Raw genomic sequence first — 15930 nt, forward strand, 5'->3', positions numbered from 1 at the left:
TAAGTCAGAAAGAGAAAAACAAATACCATATGCTAACACATATATATGGAATCTAAAAAAACAAAACAAAAAAATGGACTTGACGATACAGTGAGGGGGAAGGGTAATCTGGGACAAAGTGAGAGAGTGGCATGTACATATACTACATACATTACCAAACGTAAAATAGATAGCTAGTGGGAAGTAGCCACATAGCACAGGGAGATTAGCTTGATGCTTTCTGACCACCTAGAGCGGTGGGATAGGAAGGGTGGGAGGGAGGGAGATATAAGAGGGAAGAGATATGGGGATATATGTATATGTATAGCTGATTTACTTTGTTATAAAGCAGAAGCTAACACACCATTGTATATCAATTATACTCCAATAAACATGTTAAAAAATAAAAAGAAAAATGATAATTCAATACTAACATACATAATAACTAACATTTGTTGAGAGTCTGCATATGCTAGAAATGATTCAAAGTGCTTTGTATATTGCAGCGGTCAATTTTACATGTCAACTTGGTTGGGCCACAGTGCCTACGTATGTGATCAAACATTATTCTGGATGTTTCTGTGAGGATGTTTTAGGATAAGATGAACACTTAAATTGCTGGACTTTGAGTAAAGCAGGTTTCCCTCCATTAATGTGGGTGGGTCTCATCCAACCAGCTGAACATCTGATTACAACAAAAGACTGACCTCCCCAGAGCAAGAGGGAATTCAGTCAGCAGATGGTCTTTGGACTTGAACTATAACACTGGCTCTTCCTTTGGTCTCCATCATGATGGTTTTTGGACAGGTCTGTGGCACTGACTTTTCCCTGGATATCCAGCCAGATGGCCCACCCTACAGATGTTGGACTTGCCAGCCTCTATAATCACATGAGCCAATTCCTTAAAATAAAATATATTTCTCCTCTGTCTCTCTCTTTCTGTATGTCTGGGGAACTGTGATGCACATATATGTATAGAGTCACTTTTTTCATGACAACAATCCCAACGGGTAGGTATACTTTTACCATTTTCATTTTACAGATAAGGACACTGTGTCTGGGAAGCTTAAATGTCTTGCCCAACATCACTCAATCAGTTGGTGGCAGGATGGGACTTCAAACATCATTGTCCACAGTTATAAAAATGGAAACTACTTTTTAAGATCAATGAAACTAACTTAAAAATTATTTTATTTCTCGCTTGAGAAAAAAGAACAAATCTAGAGATGTCATGCTTTCTGACTTCAGACTATACTACAAAGCTACAGTAGTCAAAACTATATGGTACTGCCATAAAAACAAACTATAGATCAGAGGAACAGAATAGAAAGCCCAGAAATAAACCCATACACCGATGGTCAATTAATCTATGACAATAGAAGCAAGAATATACAATGGAGAAAAGACAGTCTATTCAATAAGTGGTGCTGGGAAAACTGGACAGGTATATGTGAAAGAATGAAATTAGAACATTTTCTCACAGCATATACAGAAATAAACTCAAAATGGATTAAAGACCTAAGTGTAAGACCAGATACAATAAAGCTCCCAAAAGAGACTATAGATGGTACAGTCTTTGACATAAATCATGGCAATAGTTTTTAGGATATGTCTCCTAAGGCAAAAGAAACAAAAGCAAAAATAAACAAATAGGACCTAATAAAGTTAAAATCTTTTGCACAGCAAAGGAAATAATCAAAAAAGTGAGAAGACAACATACGGAGTGGGAGAAAATATTTGCAAATGATATTGACTAATAAGGGGTTAATATCCAAAACACATAAACATCTCATACAAGTCAATGTAAAAAACCCCCAAACAATCCAACTTAGAAATGGGCAGAAGATCTGAACAGACATTTTTCCAAAGAAGACATACAGGCACATACATGAAAAGATGCTCAATGTTGCTTATCATCATAGAAATGCATATCAAAACCACAATGAGATATCACCTCACACCTGTCAAAATAGCTATCATAAAAAAGTCTGCAAATAACAAATGTTGGCAAGGATGGAGAAAAGGGAACCCTAATACTCTATTGGTGGGAATGTAAATTGGTGCAGTCACTATGGAAAACAGTATGAAGGTTCCTCAAAAAACTAAAAATAGAACTGCCATATGATCCAGCAATTCCACTGCTGAGTATATTTCCGAAGAAAACAAAAACACTAGCTCGAAAAGATACCTGCACCCCAATGTTCATAGCAGCATTATTTATAATAGCCAAGATCTGAAAGCTACCTAAGTGTCCATCAACAGATGATAAAAAAGATGTGATATACATACATAGGATTATTAGCCATAAAAAAGAATGAAATTTTGCCATTTGCAACAACGTGGATGGACCTAGAGGATATTACCCTTAGTGAAATAAGTTAGAGAAAAAAATAGTCTATGTTATCACCTATATGTGGAATCTAAAAAAATAACACAAACGAATGTATATATCAAAACAGAAACAGACTCACAGATATTGAGAACAAACTAGTGGTTGCCAGTGGGGAGAGGGAAGGGGTGGGCAAGAAAGGGGTATGGGATTAACAGATGCAAACTATATTTATAAAAAAAAAATAAGCAAAAAGGATATATTATACAGCACAGGGAAATATAGCCATTATTTTGTAATAACTCTAAATGGAGTATAATCTATAAAAAATTATGTTATACACCTGAAACTAATATAATATTGTAAATCAACTATACTAAAATAGAATTTGTAAAAATTATTTTGTTTCTTTAAAAACAAAATAATACATTGTAGTTCCTTATTTGGGTTTGATACCTTTTTAGGAAAATCAAAATACTTCAGAAGGTAAGTTCTTAAAGTGGTTATCAAAAAGCAAATACAAATAAATTATTTGCCTTTCTCACTCTCATTCCCTCATGAATGTACAGTTGAGGTTTTCAGTAGCTACATGACATATGATGTCAGTGCTCTGATGTTAACAAGTAGTATGTTTATTTTTGCTAATTTTGAGTAAATAAACAAATATTTAGAAACTTCTCAAGTTTACCTTTTAATTTAGTAAATACTTATTGATATAATCCTCAAAAACAAAAGCCCTTTGGTGTACTAAATAATTAATGAATTTAAAAGAGATTCCAAGGCCAAGAAGTTTGAGAACTGCTATTTTAGAGACATTACAAAAAGTAAGACACTTTTCTTAAGTGAATATTGTTATTTACAGTTTGGCAGAGGCATTTTTACAGTTTTTACAGGGTTCTTCAATTCTTCTTACAGTCAAATCTGAGCAAGAGAAGGAAAAAATAAACCAAAAATGAATCTTCACAAATATCTTCAATGCTATTTTCAATTTTTAATGTTTTTACTTGGCCACAGTCAGAATAATTTTAGGCCCCGGGTCTATAGTTCAGTCATAATTTTTCCAATTTTATCCAATTCCCATTGGGTATATGTTAGCTTATCTTTTTACAATGGTGAATAAAAGACTAACAAAACATAGCCCCATCTTTCTCAAACGTCAAATAGCGGACATTAGCAGGAGAGGCCACTGAAGGTGTATGTGGTGGAGAAGAGATCTGCATGCTGGCACTTGGGTGCATGGTGACCCTGCACTTTCTGGTCCAGCCTCCTGTGGGCTGCCTTGGGGGCGTCCATATCCCCTGGGTATTCTCCCAAGGGTGGAGCAACAGCCATAACAACTGAACATCACTTTGCTGAGCATTGCAGAGGAGCAGCAGCAAAGCTGAGGCAGAGTGTTCTTAGACCGGTGACCTCCTCTGGAGATGCAGCTTGGCTCGGCTCCAGAGGCAGAAACAAGAAGGAGTTCAGAAGGCTCATCTTCCTTCTCTATATTTGATAAATGTGTGCTCTCCCGTACACCAGGGAAAATGCAGCGTAGAGTCCTTGCCTCAGTGTTATTAGATGAGTCAATGAGATGGAACAAAGGAATCTCGACTGACTCCTTTCTCTCACCACTGTTTGTGGAGAGTCTTGTTCTGTCGAAATCCGGTGCTTAACACTCCACACTTCCACTGCAGGGAGCCTGGTTCCATCCCTGGTTGGGAAACTAAGATTCCACATGTCACCCTGTGTGGCCAAAAAAAAAAAAAACCATCGACAACACCATCGCTCCTTGTGTTTGTATAGAATGTCACAGTTTATAGAGCACTTTCACATTCATTATCTCTCAAGGACACTGTGAAGTAAACCAAGCAAGTATTGCTATCCTTTTTTATGGATCAGAAAACTAAGAATCCAGAGTGTCGAGCAATTTACCCAAGGTCACAGGTAGTAAGAGCTTTGCCACACCTGGAAGGCAGCTCATCTGATTTCAATCCCACATCAGGTCCACTGACTATGCAGATAGTACACCTTGCTGGTTTCCTCATTATATCTGAAATTACCTAACCGCAGGCATGTTTTGGCACAAGTGTATTTGGAAAGAAGGTAGAGAGACAAAAAGAAAAAAGTGGAGATTGAAAAGGAAAAGAAAAAATAATCACAGGGAAATGCATATCCTTTTATAAAATTTGTGACTATCCTCATTTCTTAACTAATAATGCAAAGGAAGTCTGAGGTCATCACTGTCAACTTCCAGAGATTAAAACAAAGTTTTTACATGCACCGAAGTAATCATTTGAAATAGTAATGAAAACACCTGTTGATACAAGTTTTCCTTTATGGGTGTCAGTGGCCAAAATAAATCAGGGTGCTTCGGAGGTTCCAAGATTAAGATAGGAGTCCTTTGGCATTCGCCAGGATGCTCTCTTGAGGTCTACTAGCATGTAGAGGCAGCGGCTTTGGTTTCACAGCTCGTGCTGAATGCAGAATGGCCTTCTGCAGGATGTGCTAGAGTTTCTTTAGCCATTAATTACTTTTACAGCTGCAGCTCTAAAAATGGAAAGGATAAAAATTGCACTGTTTGTTCCACTGAAAGTGCAAAGGGGACCAGCAGAAAGAAATCCACGGACTCTGCCTTGCAAATGAATCAAATAAACTTTTCCTTGAATGTATTTTTGATTATCTGAAAATCGCTTGTAAGAGAGTGTTAACAAATAACAAAATATGCATAAAAGAAAGTTCAAAGTCATTGATGAGGTAGGAAGTGAAAAACTGATGGCCCGGTGAGTGTGAGGACTTGCAGACATGGCATCTGGAGTGCTTTTTTTGCTGAGGAATATGACCATGCTCTGTCTCGGTAGAATGAGGGTTCACAATAAATTAAATTAAAAGGTACTTTATAGAAAAACAAAAATACATTTCATCTTCACTTTGTTTTACAGGTTGAGATGGGTACTTGCTACACACATAAAGACTTGACTATCCACCCTGAACACCGTTACCTTACAGCTGTATACAGTCATCTTCGTTAGTTATTTCTACCTTATTTCCCATTCTCTATCTTCTAGTCTCTTCTCCATTTAGCACCAGCTTTTCACAGCTGCAGTTTCAGGGCAGATCTCTCATTCTTCCCTCGGAGGGACATTTATTTGCATAACCATTGCTGCTTCCAGTTACTCCACCGAATAAGTGCCACTTAGGATCCTCGTAAGCCCGTTGTTACTGCTATTCCAAAGTAGTAGCAACTTTGAACGCCAGGTTTGAAAAATGTGTTTGAAACTAGGGAAGACATTTTAGAAGAAATTAAATGTGAATACCTACTCTTCCAACAATTCCCTTGTGAGGGTTTTTCAAATGACGAGTTGATTAATGATAACATGAAAATCATCAACCGAAGCCATCCCCATACTTTGGAGATGCTGTCTTTAAGTTACTGACCTCTATACACTCTGATTTCTGATTCACATGGTCTTTTTAAAACTTCTTTAATTGGGCATATAGTAATTGTTTTATATAGTCAGACCTCTTCATGGGGTAGGTCACCCACTGACATTCCGTTCGTAAGTGCACACCTTGAAACTACTTTATGTTTACATCTGGGCTAAAAAGATAAATTATTGGATGGGGTGCAAGATTTTCTAAATCATATCAAATTCTCTTTCATAGGAAATATGTTACATCTACGTTCTAGTACATTAATGTGTGGTGACAGTCTTCCTCACACACAAGTCTGAAATAAAACCACTGCAACATTCTTATTTGACAGGTAAACTATAGCAGTAAATAAGCCATTATATAAAAAAGAATGTCAGAGTTTTCCTTTCAGTTAGAAGATTTTTTTCCAAATGAATTTAGAACCAATGATCATATTCCGTTATTAATAGTGGCTAAGAGTATGGGCTCTGAGGAGACAGACAAGGGATACACTATTGGCTTGTCACTTTGGGATCCTTTGACCTTGAGGAAGTTCCTATACTCCTCTAAGCCTCAGCCTTCTCACTTGTAAAGTGCAATAATAGTAGTGCCTATCTCATAACGTTGCTATGGGCATTAAATAGATGATATATATAAGAAGTTCAGCACAGAGGTAGGTACATAATAAGAGTTCAGTAAGGGAGAGCTACCATTTTTCTCTCCAGAATCCCTTTTTGTGCTTCCCCTTACAGAGAGGTGGCAAAGAGTACAGCATCTTAATTCTGCCCCATAATAAGCCTATATATGAATATGTATTTGGGAAATGGGGAATGAGAAAAATGATAATATCAGGATCGTTTAGCTGAAAGGGTAAGCAGTTAATGGGAATTTAAACAGCAATGTTCACACTGACGATAACACAAGAGGAAGTTTAAACTGAGGAATATAAAATTTAGGTTCAGATTAAATAATTCATTAACCACAGCTTCTCAGTTACCTATTTTTGTTGTTGTTGCTGTTTGCTGATTTGTTTTTCTTTTAGTAGTTCTCCTTATTATCTAGCCGTAAAATCAGTCATTATTTTTACTTCCCACTCCAATCAGTCAATGTTTCCTTGTTCACATCCATCGGTTCCTTTTAATTCCCATCTTACCTCCCAGGCTGAGTTTCCATCCTGTCACCCCTAGATTAATGTAATACCCTCTTAGACATTCTCTCAGGCTTTAAATATCTTCCTCCTTCTATTAAATCCTGCGTTCTGCTATCAGATTAATTTTCCTCAAATACCACTTTGTTTCATCTCTCTGACTTCAGACTGCCTACATGGTAAGACTGGAATTCCTTGGTTTAGCTTTCAAGACGCTATACAACTTTAACCCACCTTTTTAGCTTCTTTTGCCCCATCCCCCCATCCCCTCTAATCCACCCGAGTAAGAGGGAAGTGGTACAGTATGAAAATGAAAACGTAGACTCCAGAGCACGCTACCTATGACTGAACTCCAGCTCCACCACCAAACAATTTTAAACTACAAGTTCAGATATTCTGAATTGTGGAACAAGCAACACATGTACCTGCTGCAGGTGGAAATGAGGGCTTTATCCATTGGTAAGTGTCCTACTTAAACATGCCAAATGGGCAACTAACCTAATTTCCATGTTTAAAGTAATCCTCTAGATGGAGATTGCAAAAGTTCCAATTCTAGAGAGACAGAGGATGGCTGGCAGCCAGAGGTGGGATTTAGGGCATCAGCAATGAGAATCTTTCATGAGTCCCTTTGCCAGATGCAGGAGGTCTGCAGAGTCAGTGGAGGAGGGGTGCTGGGATGGAGGAAGCTAGAGATGGCAGGGCTGGGAGAGTAAGCTCGCTAGAGGGCGAAGAGTCTGCCTGTCCCTTCTGTACTCTTTTCTCCCCACTCCCAGACAGAAATGAAAATTACAGTGTCCCAGGGGTCTGGACTGCTACCAACTCAGGCGCCTGAAGCGCTAAGAACCATCCAGTAGGTGTTGCTGTCACAGGTCACAGAGAGCCATCACATTTGGGTCTGGACCTTACTCAGCAGACACTGAGGGCAACAGCTCCCTGGCCAGTTTCTTAGAACCTGTGGGAGAACAGCTCTCCACGACTCCCTTGAAGCGCAAGACCTCAACAGTTCCCCAGCTTTCTTCAGCCCCACCGTGATTTGCTCATGAATGGGCTTTGGGAGTGGTGTTTAGACCATAACCTGCTCAGAATCCCCTATATTTCCTAGATGACATCTATTATTACTTTTTTTTTTTTTTTTTTTTTTTGTGGTACGCGGGCCTCTCACTGTTGTGGCCTCGCACGTTGCGGAGCACAGGCTCCGGACGCGCAGGCCCAGCGGCCATGGCTCACGGGCCCAGCCGCTCCGCGGCATGTGGGATCTTCCCGGACCAGGGCACGAACCCGTGTCCCCTGCATCGGCAGGCCGACTCTCAACCACTGCGCCACCAGGGAAGCCCTATTATTACATTTTTATATCAAACGTTCTTTGGAATAATAAAAATAACATTTTTGAGCTCCTACTATATTTAGAACCCAACCATATCGCCTCTAACCTTCACACTCAGTAGCAGCTCCTCTTCATCAGTGAAGAAACGGAGACGCGTTTAGCTTAAGTGGCAGAACCAGGATCCTAACCCACACCTTTCTGCCTCCAGAGCAAGAAGCCTTGCAGCCTTCCTCACACGGATCTCTTGATCTCTTACTTTCCCATTTGTTTCCCACAGCTCTGACCTGCCTCTCATCCCCAGCCAAGTCTGAACACGAATTCTGGCTCTGCGCTGACGCACCCTTCATGTAACTTCCTACGGCTCCTTCTCCACCCTCTTTTCACATACGATGGGCTGAGAGGATGTGAAATGTAAACGTTACAGTTCCTGTGCTATTCCTCATAAAGATTTAAAAGAAAATACAGAAAGCAAAGCAAAGCAAAGCAAAGCTAATAACTCCAGGTTGTGTCTGGTAGTTACAACACGATAAAGGGCAGAGTCAGTCCTACCACACAGCCAAAGTTACATTTAGAAGATAAATGCAAGATATTTAGAAAGCACCTCATAAAAAATGTATGCTGTACTATTATGGTCTTCAAGCCAAGCAGTCGGCGTGTCAACAAATCTTTACGGGGAAGCTATTATGTGACAAGCGCGGTGCAGGAGGCTGCAATACGTCTGCATTGATTTATGAGTTTCATCTTTCCTACTGAGTTTCTCATAAACTTTTCAATATTCCTATATTCAGGTTAAAATTTTGAACAAATTATGTTAAATGACATACTAGCATACTAGTGACTACTTTTGTAAGACTGTTTTATTCATTCTATTCATTTTCATGACTCTTTTGCAGGAAAGATGAAACACTTTTTCATATGCAATGACACTCTTATAACTTATAAGTTGGTTAATAACTACAGTTTAGAAATTTATTTTTTACTTCAAGAGCTGATATTTGAAGGTTGGATCAAATCGCTAATGACTTTTCTGTAGCTCTCTTTTCTCCAGATCTACTTAACTGACGCTCTATTTAAGAAACAAACCAAAAACACCAACACTGGCTCCGTCACTAAAGTTTTATCAGACTGGCAATCCAGGTCATAGAAACACCTCATAATGAGTATCATTAAAATATATATATAATAATAATATCCTTTACCTGTTAGAAAATATTTCATTAGCAAGGAAATGTCTCATTTTTTTAAAGCTCGACTTTAACCACTTTATCCTCTTGATTTATGTCCCGTTGATGCCTAAATTATCGGCTTAGCTAATTTGGTCCTGTGTCAACACGCACTGTGAAATCCCACTGAGCGGGGCCCTAACTGATGTTCTACTTGTCAGGTGGCCTTCTGCTTGGCTTCCCTTTTATCTTTTCTCATGCCCCCTTACCTAGGGGAGTTATATGACTTTGTGTGAAGCACTCAGTTACGGAACAGAGCTACACCAAGAATGTACACACAGACAAGTGGGTGAGGGGTCCACCAGAGCTGAGGGGTCTTTCTCTGTAAAACTTAAGGACAACTGGCCTCTCAGTTGAAAAACATCAGAACTCTTGCACTGAAAACAAGGCAGCAATCCAGCTATACCCGGTTGCTATTTTTTTTTGGTATCCATTCTAAGAAGTTATGATTTTCATGAGAATGAGGTGCTTATTCCACCACAGAAATTTTTACTTTGGAAAGCATCTCTGTGTAGTTCTAATTTCTTCGAGGGCACTAATTTTCAGGCTTGTTTTTGTCTTTCGTGTTTGGACATCTAACTTCTCACTTTTTGAGGCTTCTGCTTCCTCAGTACTCTATCCTATGGTAGTTATGCTAGCACTCTATAATGAAAGCAAAAGCTGAAATGGAAGTTAATTCACACCCAAATCTATTTTCCTCATTTAACAACTTTTCTTTTGCGATACCTATAAAATTGCTTCAATCACTACTTCATTTAGGAAATGCTAATTTTTTATACAGTGCTGCTTCTTTTTGCTCTTCCTCCAGAAAAGTGAGCGATACAGTTCTAAAACAATATGGCTTATTGGTAGCACATCATTATACTTTCGTTAATAGCAATCCCTAATACATTGAACATTACACAAAAGTTAATAAAATATCTTTTTATGAGTACTGTTAATAAGGTAAGCTTATCAATAGCTTACTAGGATATTCAGTTTATAGCATTTTTATGTAATATCTTGAACATGAAATTATTTCTGTTTGATCCAATGACCTAATGAGAACCTGAGCTTTGAGAATCAGAGGTTGGTCCATTCCTGTTACGTAAAGCAATGCATTCTTGATTTTGGAGTTAAACCAAACTGACATTTTCACGACCGTTATTGACCGAATGCTTGTGTTCCCCCACCTCAGTTCATATATTGAAGCCTTAACCCCCAGTTTGGGAGTATTTGGAGACGGAGACTCATAAGGAAGGAATTAAGGTTAAATGAGGTTGTAAGACTGGGGCCTTGATCCAATAGGACTAGGGTTTTATAAGAAGAGCCACCAGAGAGCTCACACTCTTTGCTCTCTCCCCATATGCATGCAACAAAGGAAGGCCATGTGAGCACGTGTGAGAAGGCTGCCATCTGGCATCCCAAGGGGAGAGGCCTTACCTGACACCAATCCTGCTGGCACCTTGATCTTGGACTTCCACTCTCCAGAACTAGGAAAAAATAAATTTTTGTTGTTTAAAACACTTAGTCTATGATATTTTGTTATTGTAGTCCAAGAAAACTAATACAGTGACGAACCTATTTTCTTGAAAAACGTTTAGCTAGTTATTCGTAAATTGGGCAATGCACAAAATAAAGATAATACAACTTTAAGTTTTCCAAAATAAATTTCTATATTGGGGTATTCAAAACTGTGATCACTTTTTGCTTTGGGTTTTTATCTGTGAAATACCACTGTAAAATGAACATGACAGTTGAAATCTCATTAAAACCAACTTAAAACTTATCTAGGACTATCTCAGCAACGACATTCAAGTTCTGGCATAGTTTTTAACTTCCAGATAAGGTGTAGCAAGACTGTTCATTATCATATATAGATCTGTAGAAATTGATAAGAAATTGAAAGTAAAGAAAAAATGTTCATGAGTTCTAGACAGTTTATAAACAAGAATCTTGCTTTCTGATATTTATTAAATTATTTATAATTAAGCAATATTAACTATGTAGTTCCATAGTTAAGCAATATAGTTATATGATTAGGTCAATAAAATTGAGCAAATTAAGTAACAATTGCACTTGCAGTATGATTTGTACCTAAGAGACATCAAACAAAACTTGCAAGAGTAATGATTTTTTTGTTTGATAAGAAAACATATAAATTATTTGGTTGTTATAAAACTCAGAACTGTATCAATCTTTAGCATCTTATGCTACAAAGAACTAATTTTTTCCCACTGTTTTCCACCAAAGAATGAAGAAATATAATTTTCCTAAGGTCACAAAATACTGTCTTTGAGGAAATAACATTTAATAATTATGTATTTTATCTCTGGACTTTTTCTTGAGTCAGAAAATAAGGATTAATTTTGTATTTAATTAGTGGAGAAACAAGCCTAAAAAATTGTAGATGAGGGACTTCCATGGTGGCGCAGTGGTTAAGAATCCTCCTGCCAATGCAGGGGACACGGGTTCGAGCCCTGGTCCAGGAAGATCCCACATGCCGCGGAGCAACTAAGCCCACGCACCACACTACTGAACGTGCTCTCTAGAGCCCGTGGGCCACAACTACTGAGCCCACGTGCCACAACTACCGAAGCCCACGCGCCTAGAGCCCATGCTCCGCAACAAAGAGAAGCCACCGCAATGAGAAGCCTGCACACCGCAACGAAGAGTAGCCCCGCGCACCACAACTAGAGAAAGCCGGCGCACAGCAACAAAGACCCAACGCAGCGAAAAATAAATAAGTTTTAAATAAATGGTAGATGAAATTTTCAATCAAATTGTAAATACGAGGGAAGAGATATGGGAACATATGTATAACTGATTCACTTTGTTATAAAGCAGAAACTAACACTCCATTGTAAAGCAATTATACCCCAATAAAGATGTTAAAAAAATTGTAAATAATTGTAATCCAACCAATAACAACTAGTTCATTGCCATACTGAGCAAAAGTATCAAGTCAATATGGTATTTGTTCAACACCAGCAGATGGACTGGAGCCAATGTGACCAAAAACTGACAATGCTGTCACAAAGTAACTATACCTGGAAACAGTATACTGCCAAATTCAAACTAATTGCCGGTACTAGAAGGGACCTTGATAAAGTGCCATTTCCACCTCCAACCAGGTTAATTTGTACTCTCGTAATAATACACTCTCAGGCATATCTTTGCTTTTTCTTCATGATATTTGTCATATTTACAATTAAAGAATCATTTGTATAATGCCTTGTGTGACAAGAGGCTCTAAGCTCCACTGGGGTGGGGCTACATCTGTCTTGTTCACAGCTGTGTCGCCAGTGCTTGCAGCAGTGAGCTCTCAGTAACTATTTGTCAGATTAATGAACAAATGGAAGGGAGAAGATAGGAGTATCTATGGCTTAGTGGATCTATAGATGAATGCAATACTGCCAGATAAAGCTGCCAAAATGACAGACACAACAGAAAGAAGACCACACTTCAAGGTCATTTGTACATGAGAAAGTGAAGAAAAACCTGAGGACCTTCGGAAAATGATGCATTCTATTTCCTAATGGAAATCTCCCACCTAGTAAATTCAATCTATTTTTTTAAAATAGCAAATACCTAGTTCATACTAAGTTTGGTCAGGAGGCAATCTGTAAGAATATTCTCCATATTACTGTATGGAGCAGCTCCAGGGTTTACAAATATTTCAAACTCATTTAAATGAATGAATCAGGAATTTTTGAAAACTCCAAACTGTAGCATGAAAAATCATGGCATACTGAAAGGCTTATGAGAGAACGTAAAGCCAGGATTTAAATAGTTTCTTACTCACTAGATTATTAGTGAACTTGATTCTTTGTGAAAGATGTTATTCTTCGTTATTGAGAGAATTTTCTGAATGAAAGCAGTCAAATCATGGAAGTCTGTTCTAAAGGCCTAAATTATTTCTCAGTGTGGATAATAGAGTTATGTGTTTTAAAGAAAAATTCAATGCAACTATTCAAAGGCATCTTGTAAGAACAGAGATTGAGGGGACATTATGTGCTTCATAATAAATATGCGTGTTTTCCTTCTCATCCTGTTTCTCTTTTTGTTTCTTAAATTTGCTTTTTGGCTTTTATTTTGTTCCGTTCTTTTAAAAATTCAGATTTTCTCTCACTATCTTTTATTGAAGTATTGCAGTTTTTGTTTATTGTCCTAGGAGTTGATTTCATTCATTGATTGACTAAGCACGGTAAGGTCATCCAGCAGATGTTATGGGCAGTATTAGTGATTATTGGGTTCGACAGATTAACAGCCCCTCATAACCTAGTGGTCACTGAAATTGTAGCCCAGGGAAGCAGCTCGTGAAGATGGGCTCTGAGTCTGCTTCTGGGTGTCAAACGTAACCATGGCAAGAGGAATCTTAGTATGCATAAAGCTGCCTAACTAATGAGAATGCATGCTAGATAATGCCGCCAGGTTTGCTTAGCTTGTTTGCAAATGACGGACGTATTTCCTAAATTCGAATTTCAGTTTAACCTGGTGCACAGGTGAACTTGAACAGTTATTGTGCAGATGCATTCTCTGCATCATTTTGACTTTTCTGATCTTAGTAACTTCCCTTATTCTGGAATACTTAGTCAATCACAAGAACTCAGTGAGAGCTGTTCAGAGGTCCTGAAACAAACAAGGGCATGAGAATAGTAACTGCTTAGCAGGGCCTGGACAGGAAATTTTGACTTAGAAAGGCAGGAAACAGATGCTGAAGATAGTTCACGACTTAAAAAAAAAACAACTGTGTATGGGAGCATAATAAAAAATAATTTAGTCTCAAATTAAGCAAATATTTGAGCTCTTATTATATGATGAACCTCACAGAAATATAGTCACATACAGTAAAATGACAAAGATTAAATGAAAGGCCTATGCATTGTGATAAGTTTTGACAACCGTATATAACCATGAAACTCAAACTTCTATTGAGTCTATAATCCTATCTATAATCCCAGAATGTTCTCTCATGCCTTTTCCCAATCAACCTCTATGCCCTCTACCCACAGGTACCACTATTCTGATATATTCAATCATAGATTAGCAGAATCACACAGTATGTACTCTTTTGCTCTGGCTTCTTTGACTCAGCATAATTTTTTGAAGTTTATTCGTGTTGTTGTTAGTATCAGGAGCTAGTTCTTGTAATTGATGAGTTACATCAATATATTGTATGAATACACCACAGTTCCTTTATCCATTCTCCTGTACATGGATATTTGAGTTGTTTCTACTTTCTGTTTATTTATGAATAAATTTGCTTGGAACATTTTTGTACGAGTCATTTTATGTATACGAGAAAAATATTTCTCTTGGATAAATGCCTGAGTATAGGACTGCTGGTCCTATGGTAGGGTATATGAGAAACTGCTAGACAGATTTGCAAAGTTGTTATATACCATTTTACAAGTCCTATCAGCAATGTATGACAATTTCAGTTGCTTCATATCTCCTCCAACATTTGGTATTGTCAGTCTTTTTAATTTTGCCATTTTAGTGGATTTGTAGTCCTATATCATGATCATTTTAATTTACACTCCACTGATGATTAATAGGACTGATCACTTTTTAATGTGCTTATAAATTGTTGTGCATATCTTTCTTTATGAAGTATCCATTCAAGTCATTTACTTATTTTTATTGCGTTGTCTTATTATTGAGTTGTAGGAGTGTTTGTAGGTTTTTAATAAAAGTCCGTTGGGTTGCAAATATTTCCCCCAATCTGTGGCTTTCATATTTATTTTCTAAATGTTAGCTTTGATAAGCAGAAGTTTTAAATTTTGATCAAGTCCACTCTATAAAATTTTCCCCTTATGATTAGAACATTTTGTGCTCTAAGAAATTTTTCTCTCTCCAAGGGTTGCAAAAAACACCTCTGTTTCTTCAAGAAGTTTTAGAATTTTATCCTTTACATTTTGGACTATGATCTATCTTGAATTAATTTCCGGTATGGTTTGAGGTATTTTTGTTTTCATATAAGTTGTTATCTTTTGCAAAACCATTTGTTAAAAAGACTTTCTTTACCCTATTAAGTAATGTTGGTACTTTGGTTTAAAAAAGAAAAATCAAGTGACTATGTAAATGTGGATCTGCTTCTGGATTCAATATTTGCTTTCATCTATCTATAAGTCTCTGTTTATGCAATATAACACAATCTTGATTATAGTAACTTTTGAAACCAAATTGTATAAATATTCCAAAGTACTATTTTATTTCAAGATTGTTTTGGGTATTCTGAGTAGCTTATATTTCCACATAAAATTTAGAATTATGTTGTCAACCTCTATCAAAAAAAAAAGAAGAACCCTGCTGAGATTTAGTTTGGGAACTTTGAATTTATAGATAAATTTAGACACAATTCACATCTTAAAAATATTGAACATGAACATGATATATATTTCTATTTATTTAGGTCTTTTATTCTTCCAGTAATATTTTTAGTTTCAGTGTAACAGATCTTGCACCTATTATTCTTAAGCATGTTATTTTATTTGATGCTATTATAAATAGTATTATGTTTTTTATTTTCCAATTGTTCTTTGCTAGTATA

This window comes from Leucopleurus acutus (genome assembly GCF_964270905.1).
Source record: "Leucopleurus acutus genome assembly, chromosome: 15".
Taxonomy (NCBI): Eukaryota; Metazoa; Chordata; class Mammalia; order Artiodactyla; family Delphinidae; genus Leucopleurus; species Leucopleurus acutus.